Source organism: Ictalurus punctatus, chromosome 10 (assembly GCF_001660625.3).
Source record: "Ictalurus punctatus breed USDA103 chromosome 10, Coco_2.0, whole genome shotgun sequence".
NCBI lineage: Eukaryota > Metazoa > Chordata > Actinopteri > Siluriformes > Ictaluridae > Ictalurus > Ictalurus punctatus.
Genome location: NC_030425.2, coordinates 10,149,482 through 10,174,461, shown reverse-complemented (window position 1 = coordinate 10,174,461; position 24,980 = coordinate 10,149,482). Strand labels below are relative to the sequence as shown.

General features: G+C 37.6%; 1 protein-coding gene across 2 annotated transcripts in view; it reads right to left on the bottom strand.

The window, feature by feature from the left end:
* Nucleotides 1-22,026, bottom strand: part of tbl1xr1a (TBL1X/Y related 1a) — a 72,400-nt gene extending 50,374 nt beyond the window's left edge. For both annotated transcript variants that reach the window (XM_017478364.3, XM_017478365.2), the window contains exon 1: nucleotides 21,713-22,026. The gene's annotated coding sequence lies outside the window, so the exon portion shown is untranslated. The remainder of the gene's footprint in view (nucleotides 1-21,712) is intronic.
* Between the last annotated feature and the right edge of the window lie 2,954 nt (nucleotides 22,027-24,980).

The following is a 24,980-nucleotide window of genomic DNA, read 5'->3' as shown; positions in this document are numbered from 1 at the left end:
ATTACAATCCTTGGTATGGTAGTTTAAGCAGAACTACTAAATGTTTGCAGTGATGCTGTGAACTAGTTTTGGAAGTGCTTACATCATGGAAAGCTCAAAGCTCAAATCATTTCCTGTCAGAAAGCAGTGCCCATACGTGCATGTATATGGAAATGCAGAGAGCCGAGACAACAGGGGCAATATAGTGCACGTTGAGTATCGTAATCGTCATTAATCCATCACCCCTCTGTGGGAAACGATGCTTTTGACGCTTGTGTTTTCATATGTAAAATAAAGCAGTGTGAATTTACAACGGATGTGATGCGTAATCACCACATCCTCATCGTATGTGTGGCTCGTAGCTACTGTCTGCCTAGACCAGAGGTCAGGCACCTTTTCAAGAGGCAGAGGCACAAAAGCGCAAAAAAAAAAAAAAAAAAAAAAAGGTTTTTCTTTAAAGAGACAGAGAAAAGCTAATATCTATATGTTCTTATTATTGTAGTTATTATCTTTACTATTATTGCATAATTATAAATAATGGTAACATAAGGCCATTTGACATTTTGTGTGTTCTTGAAGTGTTCTCTAACAGCCTGCGCTTCACCTAATAGGCCTGTTGGACGTCATTTAACCAATTATGATAGTTTCATCAAATGGAAAATCAATACAAGACGCAGTACGTAAGTACGTAAAAGTAAACTGAACACTACTTACCATTAATGCAACCTCCAAATATGCAAATCCATCTATCCATTCGGACTAGGTAGAACAAAACTTTTTCTTTTAGCTAGTTCACCTTCATTTAAAAAAGTTAAAACAGACTGGCTTCATAGTTTTCACCCGCTTTATGAATTAGACCTGGAAAGTGCAGCTCTGCTCCACATTTTCCAGTGAAATTTGAGCTTGCTGTGCCACAGGTTGGTGTATACATGACAAACGGGCATCTATTATGAATTATTTCATATTTTAAAATAAGCAATATGTAGTTATAATTGAATTGGCACACTAGCTTTCATGATTCCTATTTTTTTCTTCCCCCTGTGGTTGAGCCATAAGCAATCACTGAAAGAGCCACAGGTTCCCGAACCCTGGCCTAGACCATACCCGTTCAATATACAATACCAGCTCAACAGCACACTGTTTTTACAGCAGTATCAATGAAACACGGGGGAGTGGGAGAGCTGAAATTGGACCAGCTATAATTACAAACAGCGTTCAATAAAAGTGTGACATGAGACAGTGTAACGGCGAATAAACAGCATATGCATGTTCTGGTTAATCGGGATCATGAACACTTTTTTTTTTTCTATACCACTACAGGCTGACAAATCATGACCTAGCGGTTGACTGTGATTGTAAATAAAGTCCCCAGAATACAAAAGTGGAAGTGTTAAGAGTTCGGAGTTAATACTTCACGTGTGGACGTGAGTGAGAAAAACAGAGGACAGCCGGACGCGTGGGCTCGTGTTTTCTCACGTCTAACAGAGTTGATGTGGAGTCTCGTTAAAATGGAAGTACATCTGTTACACGACGTTGGAAAAAAAATAAAGGTCCAGTATAAACTGGATATTTGCTACAGAGTACTACTTGCTCAAAATTTTTAAAGCAACCGTACACATGAAGTCAGTAAAGCCCATTAGATCAGAGTTCATGGTTTGTAACCACATTTATTTTTAGTGTGACTACACCATGAGTTTCCATTTTTCTAAAAACAACCACGCAATCAAGAAGCTACGGTTTCTCAGTGCCAAAGTTCTTGACGAGGTGTAGTGAGTATAAACAAAACAACGGTAGAAATGCATCAGTCAGCAAACAAAATAACCCTTTTATACCACAGCTGAGAAAATGATAACGTAAGTTATGTCTTAAATGAGCTTGTCCAGATAGCCTAAACAGACAGGAAAACAAGCATTTCCACCATTCCAGGTTTAAAGAGAGTAAGGAGGAGTGTAATGATATTATCAGCTGTGCAGTCAGGAGCTGCTTGATGGCAGTGGCAATCGCAAAAACTCAGTTGCATGGTGGATTTTTAGGTGATTCTGGAGTAAACAGGAAAAAAGTATATTTTTAGATATAATCCTTTAAAAAAAAATCGGTTGTCTAATGTCCACAATAATGACACTTTCACACTTTATCTGCTGCTGGCACAGGAAAGCAAAAAAAAAAAAAAAAAAAATAAAAAAAATAAAAAAAAAACCAGCATGCTTAAAATCAATTGCTAAATGTCACCACCATTAACAATATTTGTTCAATTTGTAGGTCTAGTAAAGCTTTTAAGGCTAAAACTTCAGCTCTTTTTTCTCTTGTATGCCTTTTTTTTTTTTTTTTTAACCATTTTCGGTTGAAAATCTTCAGTGGCATTCCTAATAAACATAGTTAACTAATGTTAGCTATATACTTATGAAATGTTTGTTAAGTCGAACATACACTGATCATTTTTTTTTCATATTGATCAACTCATGACAGGGCTTCCAGGTGGTGTTGGTTAATATCAGGGAGTTCAAAACACCAAGACAACGGTCAATCATTCCAGGCCTATCTCTTGTTTAATTGGGGAGAAAGAGACTGCTCTTTTGGCATACTTTTGAGTGTTAACTCATAGCAGGGTACTCAGAGGTTAATTGAGGAGCTTCTACACAAAATGCGTAAGAGGTTGGCAGGTCTGGTAACTGGGATGGGCGAAATGTATAATCGATATAATATCGATATCGTGATAAATGATTGAGAGACACTTTTCTGAGATATCGTTGGCATGGTGATGCATTTTTTCAAGGTTTTATTAATTATAAATTAACTGGTACTGAATGGACGCTGATGATTTGATGTAATCTTTTCGACTTAATCTTCTTTGTCTTTGTAGGCATCAAAGAAACGCGTTGTCAAACTCCGTTTAAAGTTATTTTTGTTTCTTTTACTACTGTTTTGCAGACCGTTTGTTAGCTAAATTATATGTCATGATATGCATTGTGCATCACAGAAATGTCCACAAATATCGTGATATGATATTTGTGTCATCTTGCCCAGCCCGATCTGGTAATAAAATCAGTGTCAACTTCCCTGGACATCGTGGCAGGGAAAGACCATGTAGAGATGATCTTGTTACATACAGAATGGCCAATAAAAGTGCATTCATGTACCTGTATGTCTAAACCCTGGGGGGAAACGAACCTTTTGGATAGAATCAGTCATTTATTTGACAGAACTTAATTTCACCACTTTATTATAACAGTCCAACAAAGTGGGTGGAAACCCCTCATCTCTAATCCATTCCTGTAGTTTCAGCAACCATGACTCATAGTTGTGAAACAAATCTAGATCCAGAGAACAGGACACACACACACACACACACACACACACACACACACACACACACACACACACACACACAGGTTTTTAATGTAATGTAATAAATAGGGTAAATCTGTACCCAAGGCCGTCACAACATGCTGGCACTTTATTAGATGTATTTTACCTATGTAGGACAATTGTTTGAACAAATGTGCCTTTAAACCGCTTATCGCTGGTACCGTAAAGGCTGTTTCCACATTACCATCTGATTCTAAAAGCACGGGTGCGTGGGTGTGTGTGTGGCAATATGAGTAGACAGCAAATCAGTTAGCTCTCTGCGTAATGTTCTGGGGAAATTCTCCAGGGTGAAAGCAGCTGCATCACACAATGTCAACAAATTACTGATGCGAGTGTCATCCAGGCTCCGGATCGGGTGGCCCGTGAGGCCTTCAGCTGAAATCTCGGATTCTCATCACAAATTAATTCCAAACTCTCCATGAACACGTGTGTGAGGCTGATGATGTGGCATCAGCTGCATGAGCTTGGCTGCTGAACATTAAGGTTATTCTGAGTGAATAGATTTCTGCACATTCTAATGGGAAATGGACACACAGAGAAGCACAACGAAGATTGAAAGACTAGGCTGACCGTTGATCCACTCGTGAACAGATTATGTCCAGATAATAAGTGGTGCCTAAACCTGAACAATAAGTTAAATGAGATCACATGTCCTGATGCATCTACTTTAAGAACACAGGAATCTTGGTCAAGGATCAAACCTGTCCTGTGTGAGCGTTCATCAGTACAAGACCAGTCCATAGGCTCAGTTTTAAACTTGTTTAACCCTACGTAAACACTAGCAAGCAAAAAGTCACTTGTGTGGCTTCTGGGTGTGTAGTGACTGATCTGGTTATCACTTGTGGGCATCCAGCTTTGTTTTTAGTTCCAACGTAAAATGGCAAAATGTAAAGGCTTCTAACAAAGTAAATAATGCACTAATCAGTGTGAAAATACGTTGTCTGAAAATACCTAGACTCAAAAGAAACACCAATCATCTCTGCTACTTCCGTACCGGCTTTTTTTTTCTTCTTAATGTCTCTATACGCATTTCACAAGAAGTTGTATATGACAGGAAATGAGGAAACCACAGCTACAAGTTTTTCTTCCATTTTTGAACGTCACACAGTAAATGAAACTGTTGTTAGGAACTAAAGTTGTGAGTGGGGAACTAAAGAAACATTGGCCCACACGCTCCATGGGACTGGCTGGAGGAATCCTATGAGGAATCATTTGGATTTGTTGCTTAACTCAATCATATTTAAATCAAAGTTGTTACTTGTTGCTGAAATCATAACTTGTGTACAAAAACAAAATACGAAAAGAAAAAAGAAAAAAAAAAAAAAAAGTCACCTGCCTTTTGCTTGCATCAGTGTAAGAAGGTTGTTACTAGGCATGTGAGATGACAATAGATTATGTCACAATACATCTTTCTGAAATATTGCGGATACCAGAGTATATTTTTCTTAAATGAAGTAATTACATACTCCCGACCACACCATCTTTGATTATTTTCCTATCGTAGCACAAGTGTTTTATTTCTTACTTATAACAATTTTATTTTTATAAAATAAAAAATCATTTATTCATTAATTTTTATTCATTTATAGTTACACTTAACGTAATGCAAAACAAGCTTGTTCCTGTCATCACTTACATTACAGCAGTCTTTCCCTCCAGCCTCTCACTTCCTCACTCTTGAGATTAACACAAAAAACCTGCAGCGTCTTGTTACTGAGAAACTGCAAAATGCAAACCTCCTTCGAAAACTCCTTCGAGTGCACAAATAGAAAGCTGTGATTTGCCTTGCAGCTGGAACTACTGTCACAGCTGCAGTTATAAAATATATATATATATATATATATATATATATATATATATATATATATATATATATATATATATATATATATATATATATATATATATATAAATTCATCAACACCTTTTGACTGATTTGTGAATACAACAGCACTATGGTATATTTTAACCATACAACACTTATTAAAAGCGATTAAATACTGAAACCCACACACTCACATTAAGCAAGGCTAAAGTCAGTTTCCAACCATAGCTGGTGTAAAGCAGGACTTGAGTTTGTCTCACTTAGAGAACCTTGTCATCACCTGACAAGCCTTCTTCACGCCCCATCTCCTCACTTGTCTCATGTGTTCATTTTTCTAACCAAAGAAAAATAAAATAATTGTTAGCTTGCAGCAAAAGAATGTGTTAACAAGCTTCCAGTGCTCAGGAGTAAACTACGACGTTCTTTCCACTCTCAATTCCTGCCGGCAGACACGTCCTTAGTCACGCTGTGGGCTGTAAATAAAAATGCTCTGTTGACAGTAACTAATTCTACAATTACTTTTATTTTCAGGAGATATACATACAGAGAAAATAGTGATCATATACACAAACAAAAAAATTATCCAGGGATGAATAAACTAAATCACAGATACTGGAACAAGAAGATTTCATGTCTGGGCTGGGGATTTATTTATTTATTTATTTATTTATTTATTTATTTAGGCCTCATGGTTGCACGGTGGACAAATAGGTTCATCAACCAGAAAAAGAAAACAAAACTAAACATAAGACACTTCCCGGTGTTGTGACATGCCTCAATGTTGTAACTACCGCACATGTTTCCGAGCTCCACAACCTGCTGCACTACACACATGGACCGAGGCGAACTGGTGCAATGTTTTTTACCGGGGTGTGAATCACACGTTTCCTGATGATACGATCTAATGTGGATTCTTTTAGCCAACGATTTGATATTTGCCGAAACCTTAATGATTGCCACGATGCAATTTCGATTCAATCAATTCAGTGGCCTGTGATCTGCTGAGTCGAATTAGCACAAACATGAGGTGCGACATTAGAGATACGTTTTAGAAGAGGAAAATAATAATATACTCATTGTCTGTATTAATGCAATTACCAGTCCATACAGGATTTCACATAGTTTTTTGTTTTTTTTAGATTGTTGTGGCCACAATTGTTTGATTTTGCTGCAGCTTTTGAAAAAATTTTGATGCAACTTGGAGTTTTTTGTGCTTTTTTTTTTTTTTTACAAAAAATTACATGAATTGGTGAAATTTCAATTGCACAAAGTTGTTTTGCACAGTCTTTCATAGTGATGTTTGTTGGTAAATGAGATCCTTTAGCTGTACTCGTGTGCAACACGCATGAATCAGAGGCTGCATGCGTGTTGTGATGACAGCATGACATGTCTTGGCCCAAATCTGCAGAAAATTTGCAATAATTTTGAAAAATTGCAAGATCCTCCGAATATCGTGGAGTTTGCTTGATTTTGCATTCATTTTTGTGATCGCAAAAATCACGAAATCCTGGACGGACTGACTTACCAAGCTAGCTTGGTATAACTTATTAAGCTAGTCAAATAGGTATCTGAGCAAGCAATATATCTGACTGGGCATCACATGGAGCTTTCACTTTCCCAGTGGGTTAGCTAATAAAATTCCTGATTTGTCCACCAATGTTATCTAGTAATGTTCATTAATGACAGTTTAGACGCAACCTCTATAACGCTAAGCAGATCAGTAGACCTCAAGCATTTTCTTGCATCCTCCGCAAGGTCAGAACGAGTCACTCTCCTTTTTTTCTCTCCAGCCATTCTTGAGACACACCGCCCACTCAACCTTGCGATGAGCCAATTCAGCGCTGATGGATGTTAAACCAATACGATGATAATGGCTGTACTATTAAATGAAATCCAAAATGCATTACAAACCTTCAAGCTATTGTCTTTGTAAATGTCTCCTAATGAAACACAAGGTACCCTCAAAAAAAAAGATTTGCCTTTGCTAAACCACTGAGCTTAGAAAAATAATAATGGCCCTCTGTTAAATGACGGCGCTCAGCGCCTCTGCGTTTCTCCTCAGTGAACTTGACCTCCAAGTCACACACAGCACAGAAGGTTACATGCCCGGTGGTGTGGAGGAGGGGAACTGCTGAGCTTTGTAAGTCCTTGAAGACATGGATCTGAACGAGTTCGTAAAATAAAAGGAAAAAAGACTCTCACTCTTATGCTGTGAATTTACACATACACACATATAAGACAATACAAGATTTCAATACCATTTTTTTTCATTTATTTAATATAAATTCCACAATCTGGGTGTTACAAATATAAACTTTAGCCTAAAACTTTAACATTAACACAACTGTTTGTCCTATTACATTATATTAATTATATTTAAAAAATTATATATATATATATATATATATATATATATATATATATATATATATATATATATATATATATATATATATATATATGAAACCAAAATAGAGGTTTTTGACAATAAACACCAGAGGTGGTTATGATGCACACAGAGAAGTAGCCATATGGAAAAGTACCTCATGCCCACGGTTAAATATGGTGGTGGCTCTTTAATGTTTTGGGGATGTTTTTTCTGCCAGAGGACCTGGACATTTTATTAGGATACATGGCATCATGGACTCTATCAAATATCTACAGATATTAGATGAAAACCTGACTGACTCTGCCAGAAAGCTTAAAATGGGCCGTGGTTGGATCTTCCAGCAGGACAATGCTCCAAAACATACATCAATAATCAACACGAAAATGGTTTACTGACTACAAAATCAAGGTCCTGTCATGGCCATCCCAGTCCCCTGACTTCAAACCCAAAGAAAACCTGTGGGGTGAACTGAAGAGGACAGTCCACCAGCGTAAACCTCGAATTTTGAAGGATCTGGAGAGATTCTGTATGGAGGAACGGTCTCAGATCCCTTACCATGTATTCTCCAACCTCATCAGGCATTATAGGAGAAGACTCAGAGCTGTTATCTTGGCAAAGGATAGCACAAAGTATTGACTAAAAGGGTGCCAATAATTGTTGCACACCTATATTTAACAAAGATAATTTCTTAAATAAACCTGTGTTTTGTTTGCAATTGTTTGATATCCATGAGAGCAGAGTATTTTTGTGAATGTTATATTACACACACACACACACACACACACACACACACACATACATAGATCACACATTACAGATGTGACTTGGAAAGCAAAGAAAACAGTGTTTCTAACTGCTTTATCATTAAATTATTTGTAAAATCTTAGATCCGACACTTTAACCTTTTATCAATAAAAATTTCAAACTAAGATTCAGTTTTATTTTCCACTTTTTTGACGGCTGAAATTTCGGCGCATCTTTAATAAATACAGTAAACTGACACTGACTACGTACTTGCTTTCACATTAATGAAACTCAAAACATTCTCAACTGACCGTGGCAAAAAAGGGCAGGCACCACATCAGAGCATCTTTCAACAGGAAAACTGATTCAGAATGAGAGCACCATTGAAAAGGTTACTAATGTGAACTATGGGAAGGGGACAGGGCTTCCAGGCAGTTAATATCAGAGAGTTCAAAAAAACCCTACACAACTGTCAGTCGTTTCAGATTCATATCTTGATTGGCTTAGCTGCTATTTTCATTGACGCATTTTTGCCTGATCTCTCGTACCACCTTACTCTGATGATGAAAAACAGACGTCCTACACAAAATATGGAAAGACTGACAGATCTGCGGTTGTCCAAAACCGAAACCCCGTTAACAGGTAAGATCACCAAGTTATTGAGAAACTCGCCCTACACGTTGTGTGTTGTTCATTAGCGTTGCCGATCACGTTGCAATTGCAGTAAACCAGAGTACACTTAAGAGTCCTTGTATTATTGTAGGGAACAATAGAGCTGAAATATACCCATGGGTCTCAACGTGCAATGCCTGTTAGACGATCACTGAAGTGTTAGCACTGTAGCCAGTATAGAAATGCCAGTCTTAAAGCACGACAGCTAGTCTGTGAGAAGATAAGCTGTGCCATTTTAAACAAGTTGAAGCAACCAACAGACCAACTGGTTTAATGCCATTGGTCCAAATCAGCCTGAAAAAGCAGCAGTATCCTCTTTAAGGAGGCTGAAGTCTAACAAGTTCCTGAAGTTTTACAAACTTGTAAATGACAGAGAAACCAAACAGACAATAAATGTACTACTTCCATCATCATTTGTATGACATTTACCCCTGAACGCACATCTCTCATGGTCAATAAAACAAAATCATACTATCATACTATCATAAAGCAGTAAGAACAGTTTGTGCAGTGTTCTACAACATTTAAGCCAAATCACAACTTTAGCATTTATTTTAAATAAATTCTATCTGGGTTTAGAATGAATGAGCGAGAACCTTTTAATACTCAGTCCATACAGGATTTGAGTTATTTAGTGATTGTTGGGGCCAAAAATGCTTGATATGTGTTTAAAATTTTGTGATGCAACTTGCTGAGGTTTTTGTGGAAAACTAGGCTACATGAATTGGCAGAATTGCAACTGCATGAAATTTGTTTTGCACGGTCTTTCGCAGTGATGTTTGTTGGCAAATGAGACATTTTAGCTGTGCTCGTGTTCAACACACAAAACGAAGAGGGCTTTGGCTGATTGCGATGTTACATGACGTATCATGGCCCAAATCTATGAAAAATCAGTGGTAATTTTCTAAATTTCCAAGCTCTTCCGAATATTGTGGTGTCTGCTTGATTTTACGTTCATTTCTGAGATACTGGACACTAACTTGTTCAGCCACAGGAGGAAAGGCATTTGAAACGTTAAATTTTCCCCAGGGTCTCATTCATACCAGTACACCCATCACATCTACTGTAGACTACTGCAGGATAATAATCACTTGAATATAGGTTCATCAAAGAAAGATCTAGAAATCACTGGATAGAACAAGGTAGCAGCTGTTCGTCTTGGATGTTAAGGTGAAGATGATGCTACAATATTCTTTTGTTATATCTAACTCCAATCATTCACAGTACTCCCTACACATTCACTCCCAACAGTGGGACTCAATGTGCTCCTGAAACTGTGAACTGTAGAATATGGATCTCTCTTCTCACATTGATGGACTGAAAACAACAAGCTAAATACTGACTGGAGCAGTGCATCCGATATCGTGAACCTTGTCGGTTCTGTGTGGTTGTCGGTGATATGGTGAGCGTTTCATTTACGTAGCCTTTTTGTAAGGAGTCTCCAGTGTCAGAAGTTTGTGACAGTCTTCAAAATGGAAGATGCTGCAGCTTCTCAGTCACATGTCAAGCTACATTTGTGTCTTACTAACCCCTCAGGAGAGGCTGGTGAGGAAATGACTTTATGACTTGTAATGTAAGGATCATGTGTCATGAAAGTCCCTCAAAATTAAACATCACTATAAATGAAGTACAAGTGGAATAAAAGGAATAAAATGTATGCAGTTATTGGAAGATGACCAATGACAGGGTGGTGTGATGTAGCCCAATGCTTAGTTGATTTCTGAAACAATTTTCCCCACCATCTTAAATGATAAATTCTGTTAAATTGGTACTCTGATAGTCCAGTCAGGTAGCAATCACCCACCTAATGTCTCCTTCACATTCATATAACAGGACTGGTATGTCTTTATGCTGTTCTACCTGCAAAAGGAGTCATTTCAATGTCCCATTTTAGTGCATCAGAAGAGTTAATAATACAAAACCCCCAAAAGAAATGACCATGTGAGAGGAACTGTGTGCGTTGCAAGAAACAGATGAGGTGTGGTGATAATTTGATGCCTGGGAAAGCTCACACTGCTAGTTAGCTGTGTGGACCCTCATCTTGATAATCATTTGGTCTGTTTTCCCTAAATCTAACAATGCTGGCTCACAATGTGTGTCCGGCTAGGAATCAGTGGCAGAACAGTCATTAAACCCTCAGGCCCATTTTAATTTGGCCAAATTATTGACCATGCAAAAACAACAATTTAAACCAATAAAACGTCTGGAAACACATGGGGGCTTTTTTTTTTGGAATAAAGTTTATCAGAAATCATTCCAGGACTATTGAAACGTGCGCACAGATGAAAGGGAGTCAAGAAATTCAGTGACAATGACCTTTCCAGGAGCCGTCCAACACAAACTTTGCTGTGGTTTACGATTCATGGTAGTCGTTATGGTTTCCACTGACAAAGAGGACGGTTGACGTGATTATAACGTGTGTGCGCTATAAGAATCCGGCCACTTGAGAACCTCTGATGCATTTCACAAATCTTCAGGTACAACCCACTGAATGGCAATGGGACTCGCTGGCTGAGTAGAAGCAATGAAAAAGTACAAAGCTCAAAAAGTAATTGACCACAGCCTAAATTTTTGCACGGTCACTGTGTGATGTCACAACTTGGCATGGCAAAAAAGGTCATGGTGAAGGACTGATGCAGTCCCAAAACCTCAGACCAGGAGCTGAAACTGAACCGATTTTGCCAGGCTACAAAAAAAAACAGCACTTTGGTAGTACAAAAGCAGAGAATGGTTCAACGTTAGGCACCAGCATATTGTCTGTGAAAGGGTCTACAAGTGAACTTTGCATTTAAAGCATCACCTACATGGTAGCAAAGTTTATTACACCAAAACCCTTAGATCACAGTGAAAGAATAAGCCTATCTTGCTTAAAAGAACAAGGCTGATGGTTTTTTGGGGGGTTTCCCAGCACAATGGTGTTCAAGTTCCATTTAAATATATATAGGTCAAAATTTCAATAAGGGTTTTCCTAGGTTGTCACATATGGCCTGAAAAAAGTGTATTTATAATTTCTATATATTTTTTTTATCTACTCTAGTCCATTATGCAGCAATTCAACTATTTACAAATAGTGAAAACACCACAACGCAGTATTGAGCGATACGATAATATAATCAAATACCAGTGATGACTAACATTTAATCACTAATCCTTGAAAGGATAATTGCTCAGAGAAAAAGGATAGAAAACTTGAGCGGTGTAATAGGTTAATTACCCATGATCATATTTACATTTTACTTACCCAAGAAATAAAGAAAGTAACAGCAGCTCACAAAATATATCACTGAATTACAAATCTACCGTTTGACATTGGCTACAAATAAATTAGCAAAGGCTGCAAGTATCTTAAATAAATTCCTCATGTATGAGAGTGATCACATAAGACAGAGGGGGAAAAAAGACAAAGTCCAGACTATAGGCCTCGCATAAAAGCATTTATTATGCACAATACTGTTATTTAAAAAAAAAAAAAAAAAGTAGAACTCTGAAATAACAATTTTAATCTGATGAAATTATGGCAAAACAAACTTGCATCATCATTTATAAGACACTTAACAGTGAAAGCATATCGCTTCATGGTCATTAAAACAAATGTTTTGTGCAGTGTTTTTACAACATTTTAAGCCAATCAATATTAACTTAAATCTGATAAGGATGAAAATATGACAAAACAAACTACTTCAGTGGTGTGGTTTTGCAAACAACAACTTCCAACAGCTTGCTTCCCAAATCACAAGCGATCGCTGCATCACCTGTAATATTTAATGCAAATTTACGCTCAAGAAGCTCATATATGTGCGGCAGAATCTTTCAAAGGACTTACACAGGATCATTAACCCAGTGTAAGAAGATGAAATCACCTTCTCAAGCTTATAAGCTTGCACACACTTTGTGGTTTCCTTTTGGTTGTTGTATATAAATGTTCCAACCAAACTCTTCGTCATGTTTCATGAGCATCTACAGGAGTGTTCACCAACCCTCTTCCTTGAGATCCACCTTCTTCCTCCAAACAAAATCTAACACACCTGTTTTAGCTGATCAAGAACTTCTTAAAGCAATGCTTAGATGGTCAGGTGGTCACGACTATGATTGGAGCTAAAGTCTTCAGGAAGGTAGATCTCCAGGTTGGTGACCACTGCTCTAGAGAGTTCACCTAGCCGTTGTGTACGTGACAGAGGACGGAGACTCTGTGAAACATCATCCGTTTCTCTGCAATTGCTTAATATTTTTGCTAAAGCCATACAAGCATTATTTTCACAAGGCCTTACATCAACTGACTGTCAGTCAAGTCCACTTTGATTAATCTTTAAAACCCATTCCTCAACATGCAAATCATTACACTCTGCTACATTTTTAGCATGTGTTATGATCTCCTTGTACCAGTAGTCAAGTCCTGTACTGCAGCCTAGAGAATGCCAGAGCAGGTACAGAGCAAGATATATAACCGCTGCTCAAACAAAATGCAAGACAACAGTACTGCCTCTGACTGCCTTCAACATTAATCTTCACTAACAGATGTACATGCAAAAGTATTTCTAAGCTAAGATAATATTTGCTCTGTGGAATAATGCAACAACAATTAGGAAGCTTAGAAACCACTTTAACTAGTAAACAAGCAAGAATTTAAAAAAAAACAATATTTCCATTAAATGTAATTAAATCATAATCACCATACACTGTACACACCATCGCTTCTTGTGATGTCTAGCTACAAATCCCAAAATCACAGGAAGATTGCCGGGTTAATAGTGCAATTCCTGGGAAATGATCAGGGATGACGTTCTTATGAGGCTGGTTTAAAAAAAAGCCTGCTCGACACAAGATGTCAAAAATGTCTCATCAAAGGCACAGTACCATAAAGTTCACTCGATGACTCATTTATGAGCAGACTGAGAACTCGGCGATAGCTGAGGAAAGGAGATAAATAAGCTTAAGTGTTTGAAACGTAAATTCCACCAAATCTACCAAGGGTGGAATTTGTTGCATCACAACTCCTGTAAAAGGATGTTAACGGCAAATACGAACATGTGCATACAGAGAAAATATTCTTTGAAACCAGAGAATCTTATCATTATTGGTAATCGTGTGGTGAAAAAGTGTCAGGTTAAGAGCACTACAAGCAAGGGTAAGCATGTTCAGAGTTTGGTCAATTTTCTTAATCAGGAAAAAAAAAAATTGTAATCCTTAAAACAATACTGCACACTCACGTAAACATGCCTCAAAAAAACTACGCATCAGGTGGAGTTTGGAAATCACATAGCTACTAAAGCAGGCCTAATTTGTGCGATTACAAAAATTAAAAACATTTAAATATTAAAGTCTGTTTAATTTTAAATAACTGTAAAATACTATTACTTGTACTAATTACTGTAATCATTATGATCGGTTTGCACAGGATAAGTGATCTCTGTATAAATTACAGACCTGGGGGTGTCTGCATGGTTCACAATAAAAAAAAATTCCCTATGTACTACTTGCATACACAGTGACTGATTTGACCTTTATTACAAGTGATTGTTATAAGACTTGTTATAAGACATTAGTAAATCACATGGCCATAACATGTCTGTAGGTTATATCTGTGCTTGGAATTTAACTTACCTACAATCCTCAGAAGTGTAGATTCTCTGACAAGTCGTTTTAGACGTTGTCTATAGTTTACTGTTCTGTGTTTTAGACTTTGGTAAGTTTTGTTTTACACTTTGTTTTGGTAGGAGATGATGGAAAAGGGTGAGCACTTCATGGCTGAGGAAAAAAGCTTGGGTTATTTCTACTGGTTGTTTTATAGAAAGTTTAAATAAAAAAAAATAAATAAAAAATAAAAATTTTACTGACAGGACTAAAATTCCATAGACAGACCAAATAGGTGTCTCTACGTCAATTACAGCTATCCAAATAGGGCTTAATACAAAGATTGCCAACTTTTTTCTGCATAAATTAGCTCTATTGAATCAAGTTATGGATGGTGCCAATAAATCTGGAAAGAGACTGTAACTTGCTATCTATGACTGCGTATTTAATAGAAGAGCAGCAGTCCCTCTTTATGGCAGTTATACATGTGGCGCATAGTGCAGAAGTGTCGGTGCACGTTGCTTTTTTGCTATCCTTGCCACGACAGTATTGGCGACCATTCCAGGGTGCAAAACAGCACGGTTTAATTTACAACACATCTCTCACAATCAGTACATTTACATGGACAACAATAAACCAATATTAATCCGATTAAGACAATACACTAAGAAACTACCATGTAGAGAGATTATTGATGACCTGAATCCGGCTAAAGTCATACTCGAAGTAAACACAATTCGTATTAAGACATGTGGAGTATTCCTGTTTTAGTCGCATTATCAACATGTACACACCTTAATCACAGTATTAACGTCGTGTGGGAGTTTTCACCGCATTTTGAAACAGGACACGATCACACACGGCAGTGCTCAACCGTTTTATGGCAAACAAGAGAGCACGGCTGCGTCCGAAACCGCGTACTTACCTACCATATAGTAGGCAAAATACATGTATTTCAGCTACTATAAAGTAGGTAAGTATGCGGTTTCAGACAAAGCCCACGGCTTTAAGCAGTCGTCTATTTGCACGTATAGCATGACAAATAATTAACTGCACAGGAAGCATTCCTAAAATTAAAAATGAAACACCCAAAACTATACAAGGTACCATAACGAAGACGAACTGTGTGTTGATACGTGAAATTCTGGAGGAATGTCGGACAGCGTGACGTGGGTACGTAATGTGTGCTGTTAATCGATCTATGTTCTATAACATGTACAACGGGAACATGAAAGAAGTATTCTAAAAGCGACTCATGTAAACACCTTAACCACAATATTATCTTATTCAGAATAAGGTCAATAATTACATTACTGTTGTCCTTGTAAACGTAGTCAATGTGTGTTTCAATGACAGAGAGGTGGTCAGGGACTCCTTTAAGGACACTGATAATTCTTGTAGAGAAAGACAATCAACAAGAATGAGATGAAACCCCAGATTTCTGAAGAAAATGACAAGAAAAAAAAAAACAAGTCTTGCAGTGGGGAAAACGAAGTCTAAGGGTACTTTCACATATGCAGTGTTTAGTCTGGTTTGATGAAACCTTTGTGTTTTCCTCTTTGATGCGGATTGTTTGTGCACAGCATTTACACCAATATAACTGGTCTGAGCGAGATGGTCTTTGTCCCAATTCCACTTCTAAACTGGTTTGATTGCAGTGAATGAATCAATCCAGCTGCTTGAAGTGAATCAAACATGGCATGTGTTTTGGGTTGTGGGCGACATGTTTCTGTGATGTGAGCTACTAAAATGATCCATGGTGTGCAAACTGAGCCAAAGGACAGAGCTGAAGTGCAAATATAAACACTGGATGCGATACATTAAATGTTTAAACTTGTTTCTGTAATTATCTAGTCTTTCATCCATGTTCTCCTTGATTTGGTGATTTTTATTATTTTATTTTTTACATTTTTCTGTCAGCAGATTCCTGGCCACTGAATGAAGGAGTTTTACAAGTGCATTTTCCACCCCAGATGAATCTCAGCCAACATTTTTTGGGTCTTTGTGTGTTCAGTGAGAAAACAAACCAAACAGTGAACGATACAACAAAATGCATCACATTTCGCATACTCAGACTCAGAAACCAGATTAAGGAGGTGTGAAAGTGCTAAAATGAATCTTAATACAACATCCAGTTGGGGAGTGAGAATAATCTAAGATGATGGTGTACCATCAAATTATTTTATGTTGTACAGACCTGCTACAAAACCATTTATTTAGCATTTCTACTCCCGAAGGCTGTAAAGTCTGATCTAAGAAAAACTATTTAACAGTTTTCCTAATCAAATAACTTGCACTGTTGATATATGTATGTAACTGACTATTGGCACATTTACCACACTTTCCCGTCCTTAACCCAAAGCGTCTAAGCGATACCTGTTAAACTACAAGCTGCATTCAAACCTGCAGCAACATGACACAATCTGTTAATCGTTTTCAAGAAGAGCCGGTGACAACAATGGTAGACCGATGACAGACAGGTGAAGTGAAATAGGAGTTTGACCTTATACCAACGGGAAGCAAAGCTTCGTGAGGAATATCAATGGGAGCTGTGGATGGCTGGACTCCCTCATCATAAAACGCTTCCTTTTAGGTTCTGTCTGATATTCATTTTAAATTCATTTCAAATAGATCAAAAATATTAAAAATAAGGCAAAGCTGTAGGAATCCCATGCAAATTTAATTAGAGAACTAATTTTTGCAGAAATTAGTTAAAGGAGTCATATCATGATTTTTAAACATTTTAAAAATGTTAATCGTTTTGTTTATTGGGTGTAATAAAATAGGTTATCATGATTTAACGCTCAAAAAATGCATTATTTGTCAAATAATATACATTATTGCAGTCCCTCTATTCCCAGGCTGCCTGAAACACGTGATTTCTGCAAAGCGCCTCCTTCTGAAAAGCCCAGGGTTCTTTGATTGGCCAGCTGACCCGTTGCGTTTTGATTAGAAATGTAAGATTATGAAAATTTCATATCACTATTGTCATGACCAAAACCATCATAGTTATCAGTATTATCATGGTATTGTTAAAATGTGCTGAAAATGTACAAAAAGTACTTATACACACACACACTGAAATCAGTGACTTTCTTCTGGCAAGCTCTGCAGACAGTGTTACCATCTGCTATAATGTTTCCCTCAGTATTCTGATAAAATCCAAAACATGACCACACTTCGGATTTGGTCCTCTTGGAAGGTTGGAAATTCTTCCCAGCTCCATCGCTGCCTTCCGCCATGTTTTCACGCTCAAAAAACAACAATGCTACATGCTGCACCGGCGCCAGACTCATGCTGGGTGTGTGTGGACAGCATTTACTGCGGGTTTTACAAATCATGATATGGTTTTAATGATAACATTAAATGTGACATGGTAATATTAACCGTCTGGGAATTTTATCGTGGTTTATTGTGAAACCAATAACCGTTTCATCCCTAGTTGTGATTAGCCATAAGCCTCGCGTGTCGGAAATGTAATGCCCCTTGGGTTAGCTTCAGCCTCCAAAGCTTCTAAAGCAATTCTAAGCAACATGTCGCTGGTTTTCCGTATCAGTTCCAGCCTGAGTCAGATTCAGAAAAAACGGATGATCAAGCAGATGCAACTTTGCAAAATCGACTTCAGCAGAATGTTTCACTGTGGTAATTTTTTTATTTTGTAACTCTCTTACCTTTCAAATACGATGTAAATTCCAACCCCGGCAGTCCGTCTATGCAATGTGCATAGCTGTGTGCATAAGTACTCATGCAATATCTTTGGAAAGCTAAAATTCTTGTGATTCGATTGACATGAACCGTTTCAAGATACAATCACAACAGCAGCTGCAATCAACATCTGTGACAGACCACCAACATACAAACAAACATTTAAAAAAAGCTGAGGCAACTTGGCAAACGTTAGCTAGCACGTTAACAGAGGTCCACACCTGAGCCACAACACAAAACTCCGCATTTGAACAGTCAATAGCAGACACTGCATAAAATAATCGAACACACTCATAGGTTCGGATTCGGAAGCAAAAAAGGGATCACCCCACTTTTCAAGTTCAGGTGCCCAGGTTCCACAACATGGCACCTGAATTCAGTGAAGCGTCGCCTTCTTTATTCGTAGCTGCCTTTGGGCGGGATTATGCGAATAGTGCACTCCGTGACGTAGACATGTTACGGAAGTAAATCTGGACATGGAACAAGGTGTTTTGGGCAGGTCTGGAGAGGTGTTCTCTGTTAGATATAATAAATCCCTTTCAGGGAGACTATGAGCTTTGTGACTTTGCAGATCTTACACATGCACAAACAGATACATTACACACTCAAACAAAAGGAAAACATTAAAAATCATGAAATGACTCCGTTAAAGTCTGTGTGAAGTGCCTTGAAACGCGCAGCAGGGCGGGACATATTGAGTGGCTGCACCCCCTTTTTAAATAGCCAACAGTGTTTAGCTTACCTCACAGCCAGAAAACTTACAACTGTTGGGGGCAGGAGAGCATTTGATTGGACAGAAAATCATAAGAAGCTGAAGTGCAGAATGATGTCATCAAAATTGTTGACCCATATTGATGGTAGAGCGAGACTAAATTTTCAATGCATGTATTTTCTAAACGCGAATTTTGTCATTTTTTGGAGTGCACTAGCTTATCCATAACATAAGGCGAACATATTCATACTACAAGTCGCAAAACTTCAATTGTGATTGCATGGGGACTTTAGATCAGGAACACAGGTGCAAGATTAGTGTCTGTTAATTTCAATAAAACATTTCATTGAACTAATGAACTAGAGTTCCAGTGAACTAGGGCTGTCTACAGTGTCACAGTTAGTCATTACGCATGCTGGATGGTGACCTAATCGTTAACTTTCAAAATATCAATTAAAATTTGGCAACCTCCTCTTTCTAAATCACACTAGAGCAACCTCCGCAACTGCATTAAAACACCTTTGGTTGTGTAACCTACTATTGTTGTAAACATGTTACAGTGTTGTCTCTGCAGCACTTCCAGCATGTTTGTAACTTTATCATACACAACAGCTATCACACAGACAGAACAATACACGTCATTGCTCACCAAACAGCTATCTATTTTTGGCTAAGCAGCGCCGTACTCTCCCACGTTAGTTTGGTTTTTGGTGGGCTTAGAGTACCACCTTACCTTGTAGCTACTTTCACTTTCAGCTTATAACAATATGAGAAACACCTACTGGGTCAGTGGTTCAAAGGTTTTGTTTTTTCATCCAGGGATACTTTTAAGTGCAAAACAAATTCCACGTACCGTGTCAGTATGGATTTAATTCAAGATATTTCTAATGATATTTTCTGGAGTCCATAGACCTTTCCATTCCTGAACTTTCAACCATAAGAACACATTTAGTCCGAGTTGATTTTGGTGCTTGGACCCCTAAATATAATAAAGTGGGTAGTGAGTTTGTACTGTACTGTAACACAGGAAGGATCTTTTCTTTCTTTTTTTTTTTTAAAGAATCACAGACCTTCTGGCTATGCTTCACAGACCCCTAGGGTCACCACACCTCACTTTGAGAACCAGTGTACTAGGATACTGACGTTTAGGATCAAGGCGATTTGGGGTTCTAACTCAGGGTACAACATGGGTCTAGGTTTAGCTCCCGAAAATGCACACAGTGAAAGTGCGAGCAACCATCTGTCCGCCTTATCTTATCTCCGCACTGCAACCTTGAGATCTTTGAGAAACAGGGTCAACCTCATAGCACTGGAAAGTCAGCAAAACAAGCTCATCTGCAAGGGAAAAAAAAATAAAAAGTCAAGTCCACTAGAGCACTGTCTGTCTGCTGAGAGTGGGGGAAAAAAAAGCCACCGTCCCATCCTCTGTGTCTTGCATCAATCTGTCAAGCACCGGTTACATAACTGTGCCACTCCGTCCTCAGGAACAGAGTAAGGCAATTTAAAACAAACCCCCACAGAAAGATTTGAAACGCTGCAGCGATGTTTCCCAGCCTGTGATCACTATCATTTTCTCTCATCCGGTTTTGTGTGTTACATTTTAAAAGTCTGAAGTTCAAAGTGTGTTATGAAAGGAGGAGATATCATCTCAATGGCAGCGCAGGATTCTGTGACCTTTAAGGGTAATTCGTCTTCAAGCACTAGATTTGAGAAAAGGCACCTAGATTGAGAAACTACATTTGGAGGAGACGCTCACTGACAAAACAGGCTTATGTCTGTTGTTCCCCACCCCCACAGATTAGCTCTTCATATCCAGAGTACTAACCAAACACAGAAATGGGGTCACAAATGTACGAGGAAACTACAGAACATTTCATAAAATGACTTTCATGATAGAGAAAAACGACTGTGTGTGTGTGTGTGTGTGTGTGTGTGTGTGTGTGTGTGTGTGTTAACCTCTAATAATACTACTGTCAGTGGTTTAGCTTTGACTCTGAGTTGCTCTCCCATCCCCCATTCATACATACATACATACACACACACACACCAAGTAGTTCACCGCTTCCTTTCTGTCATGTGGAAATGCAACATTTAATTCAACAATGTGTAATATGATATATATTCATAATCCACCACAAAACACACTTTTATGAAATAAAAAAAATCATTTGTATTAGTATTAAAAAAAACTTGTTTAGTGTTTGGTGACCTCTTTAGAAATTCAGTGTTATACAACTGTTCAGGCTAACTAGCTAGCATGTTTAATATTCAGCAACTTAGTAAAACTGTTTTAAATGGTCCTTAAATAAACAAAAAGCATCCAACAACACAAAACACCACCACCACAATATGAATAAACAATCAATAAAATAACCAAATAAGTCGATATAATTCGCGTATTCCTTTATCAAATTTTCGACGTCCGTTAAAATTTTAAATACTAGTTAATGTCTCGTGATATACAGTATTTACATTCACGCGCAGGAAAACAGGCTCTCTCTCTCTCGCGCGCGCGCGCACACACACACACACACACACACATACAACCACGCACAGTGTTGCGCGCGCGCGCACACATACACACACGCTGCCCATCCCCCACTCACTCATATAAGCTAACCAAGAAATACCTTTTTGAGGAGAAAAATAAAGCCTATACGCCATTATAATTACAACTCGCTTGATTTTAAGCGTTCTACAGACACTATCCGAACAATATAAGGAATAAACTGTAGAAATACACACTTACTTTAATATCCCGGGCGACACAAGGGGAGCCTTCTGTGCTGTGCTGCCTGTGTGGAATTTCCTCCTCCTCGGCTATTTTTTAAAACAGAGCGGCAACAAAGCGTTATAAGCCCTCTCTGAGGCGGCAAATAGCGAGTTAAATTCCCAAACAAGCGTCCGGATCGGTTCGCAGCAGCGTAGACGTGGGTTAAACGTTTTAAAAATACATATTTAAGAGCGAATGAGGTGCATTTGTGGGGCTGTTTGCTAGTGGAGAAAGCCAAACGGTTCAGGACCAGCCAACGGCTTCAGACACTCAAACACAGAAACGGTGACTTTCCGGGCGAAAATGGTGGGAGGCCTGTGCGACTGGCGCTGCAGCTTTGTTCAAACTGAAGCTCAAACACACACATCATCACACACATATGCGCTTTCATCGCATTCAGTCTGTCTTTATTTTATTTTTGATTTTTTTTTGTATGAAATCCAATATAGAAAATTGTCGTTGTATGTTAATATTTAACTGATAATACTTAATTTAAGACTAACATGTATACGTTTTAAAGCTTCCTTTTAATAAGTAATTATTATTATAAGACAACTGTTGGATTCTCAAATCTGAACATTTAAATTGGATTGATTTTCTATAACGGCAGCTCTGACAATAATTAGTAAGTTTATATTAATGTTCTTGTTCTACTGCATTCTCATTTCTGTAGCACGCCTCATTTACGTGAATTTATACGATGAATGCGCCACATAATCCAAGCTTAGTTATAAGCAAATTAAGTTGTTATGTAACAAAGAAAAATGTGTCATTGTTGATGTGCTGAAGTTGTCTGTTTATTTAACATTTATGGAAGGAGTCTCCGATGTCAGCGGTTCTTTTAGGATTTACACTAAGTGAAAGTCTGAGAATGGAGGACGTTGCACTTTGTGTTTTCTCAGTAACAAGTTGCATTTTTTTTTAAAAAAACTTCTTTCATGGATGTTCCACAACTTTTTTATTATAATTAATTTTTAATCATTTTGTAGTAAATAAATTTTTTAAACACCAGCTTTGGCAAATTGGTGTGGTATAATAACAAGAAAACGCTTTGGGATGTGGTGTTATAGGAAAATAATCAAGAAAAGCCAAATAATCAGGATTGGTTACAGCCCTCTGCTTCACATCACACCGCCCTGTCCTTAAGCATTTTCCTCTTAAAGCATATCCTCCATATTTCATTCCTCCTATTATACACTTTTTAAAAATTTAATTTTGCATCATTTGTGACCATTCCAATAGAATTATATATATATATATATATATATATATATATATATATATATATATATATATATATATATATAAATTTATGCTTTTTAGTAACAATGCAAATGGCTTTATTTGCTATTATTCATTGTTTTGGAGTTTGTTTTATATATATATATATATATATATATATATATATGTCTTTGTTTCTTGGCAACCTAAACTCTACACCTGAAATTCCACATCCTAAACCAGACACCATACAGTACAGCATGTCAACTACAGTTAAAATCTGAACAATACATCCAAGAGAGAGGTAATACAGAGGTAGAGAAGAGCATGCACTTGAATGTTATATCCATAGTAAGATAATGGGTCAGCGGTGTAATACTGCTAAAAGGAAAGGTAGTAAAGAGGCTAATGCTGCAACCACGTGACATAAGGAAAAAGATCATTTCCACCTTTCACTTGAGAAAAAACGTCCACAACAACCTCACGTCTGACAACATCTGAATAAATAATCCAACCTGTTTAATACTATAAAAAAATTAATATTGAGAACATCAGTTACCAGTGTACCACAAGGACATTGTGCCAAATTCTTCCCCATTAGCAAACAAGCTTCATCCGTTGCCATTGAGATGTAATTTCCAATATGACTTGATGATGTTGGCTAGGCTAGATGGGTGTGGTATCTTGGTATGGGTACTATTTGATTTAGGTCATTGTTGGGGTAAGCTTAATTTCCTAACAATGCTACACAAGCTATTTTGATTATTTTAGCAAGCTTGTTAGCTGGCTGAGCTAACTTGCTAAAAATGTTACATAACAAGCTATCTTGCATAGTTCTTTTTCTCTGTTGATAAACTTAATTATATTAATAACATAGACTGAGAAGGTAATGAAAGCTGAAACAACAAAAAAAAAGATTAGCAAAAAAAAAAAAATTGCGTATAGCTAGTAGTTGATTGTTACAACATTATTCACGGTGAAGGTTCAGATGATTCATGAGTGAACAGACCGCGCGATAATCCAAGGCTTCAATCATTTCTGTAACAGAGTTTTATATTTTTGCTAGTTGTGTGTGTGTGTACTTGTGTGACTACAGCTCTGCTGAAGGCCTGTAAATAGCAAGCTAAGCAAATATTACAAAGCTAACTTACCTTCATTCAAATTACAGTTAGAAGTAAGAATACAGTCATGTGAAAAAATATAAGTATACCACATGGAAATATTTGGCTTTTTTGACATATTTGGACAAGCAAACCTTGATCCTCTTTGAAACAGTGTCTATTAATGGGAAATTAGCTTTTTCAATCATTTATTCAACAGAAATATCAATAAATGTGATCTTCTTCTGTGCAAAAAATAAGTACACTCTTGGCCTCAGAAGCTAGTATCAGAAGCATACTTCAGCAGAAATAACATCTTGTAGGTGTTTTGCATAATTTTCCACCAGGCTTGCAGGTTTTCTTGCATGCACTGACTGTTTCAAATGCCCCCACAACATTTCAATGGGATTAAAATTCGGACTTTTACTAGACCATTCCATAACCTTCCGTTTTTTCTTTTTGAGCCATTCCTTGGTGGATTTGCTAGTGTGCTTCGGATCATTTCTCTGTTGAAAGGTCCACTTTCAGTTCAGCTTCAACTTTTGGACAGATGGCCTCACATTATCTTCAAGAACTCTTTGATATGATGCAGAATGCATACTTGATTCAATGCAAGTCTCTCTAGCCCCTGAGGCAGGGAAGCAACCCCAAACCATAACATTTCCACCACCGTGCTTCACAGTTGCTTCTCCTGAAAAGCTGTCTTTGGTCTGCGCCAAACATGTCTGCTGTTACTGTGGCTACAACTCTATCTTTGATTTGTCTGTCTAGTGCATATTATTACAAAAGGAAAAAAAAGGCACATCTCACATGCAGTCAAATTTGTGCAATCTCTTTCTGATTGTAGAAGCATGTATTTTGACACCAACAGTTGCAAGACTCACAAGTAGAACCTGTAATTTTGGGGTTCTTGGAGACTTCTT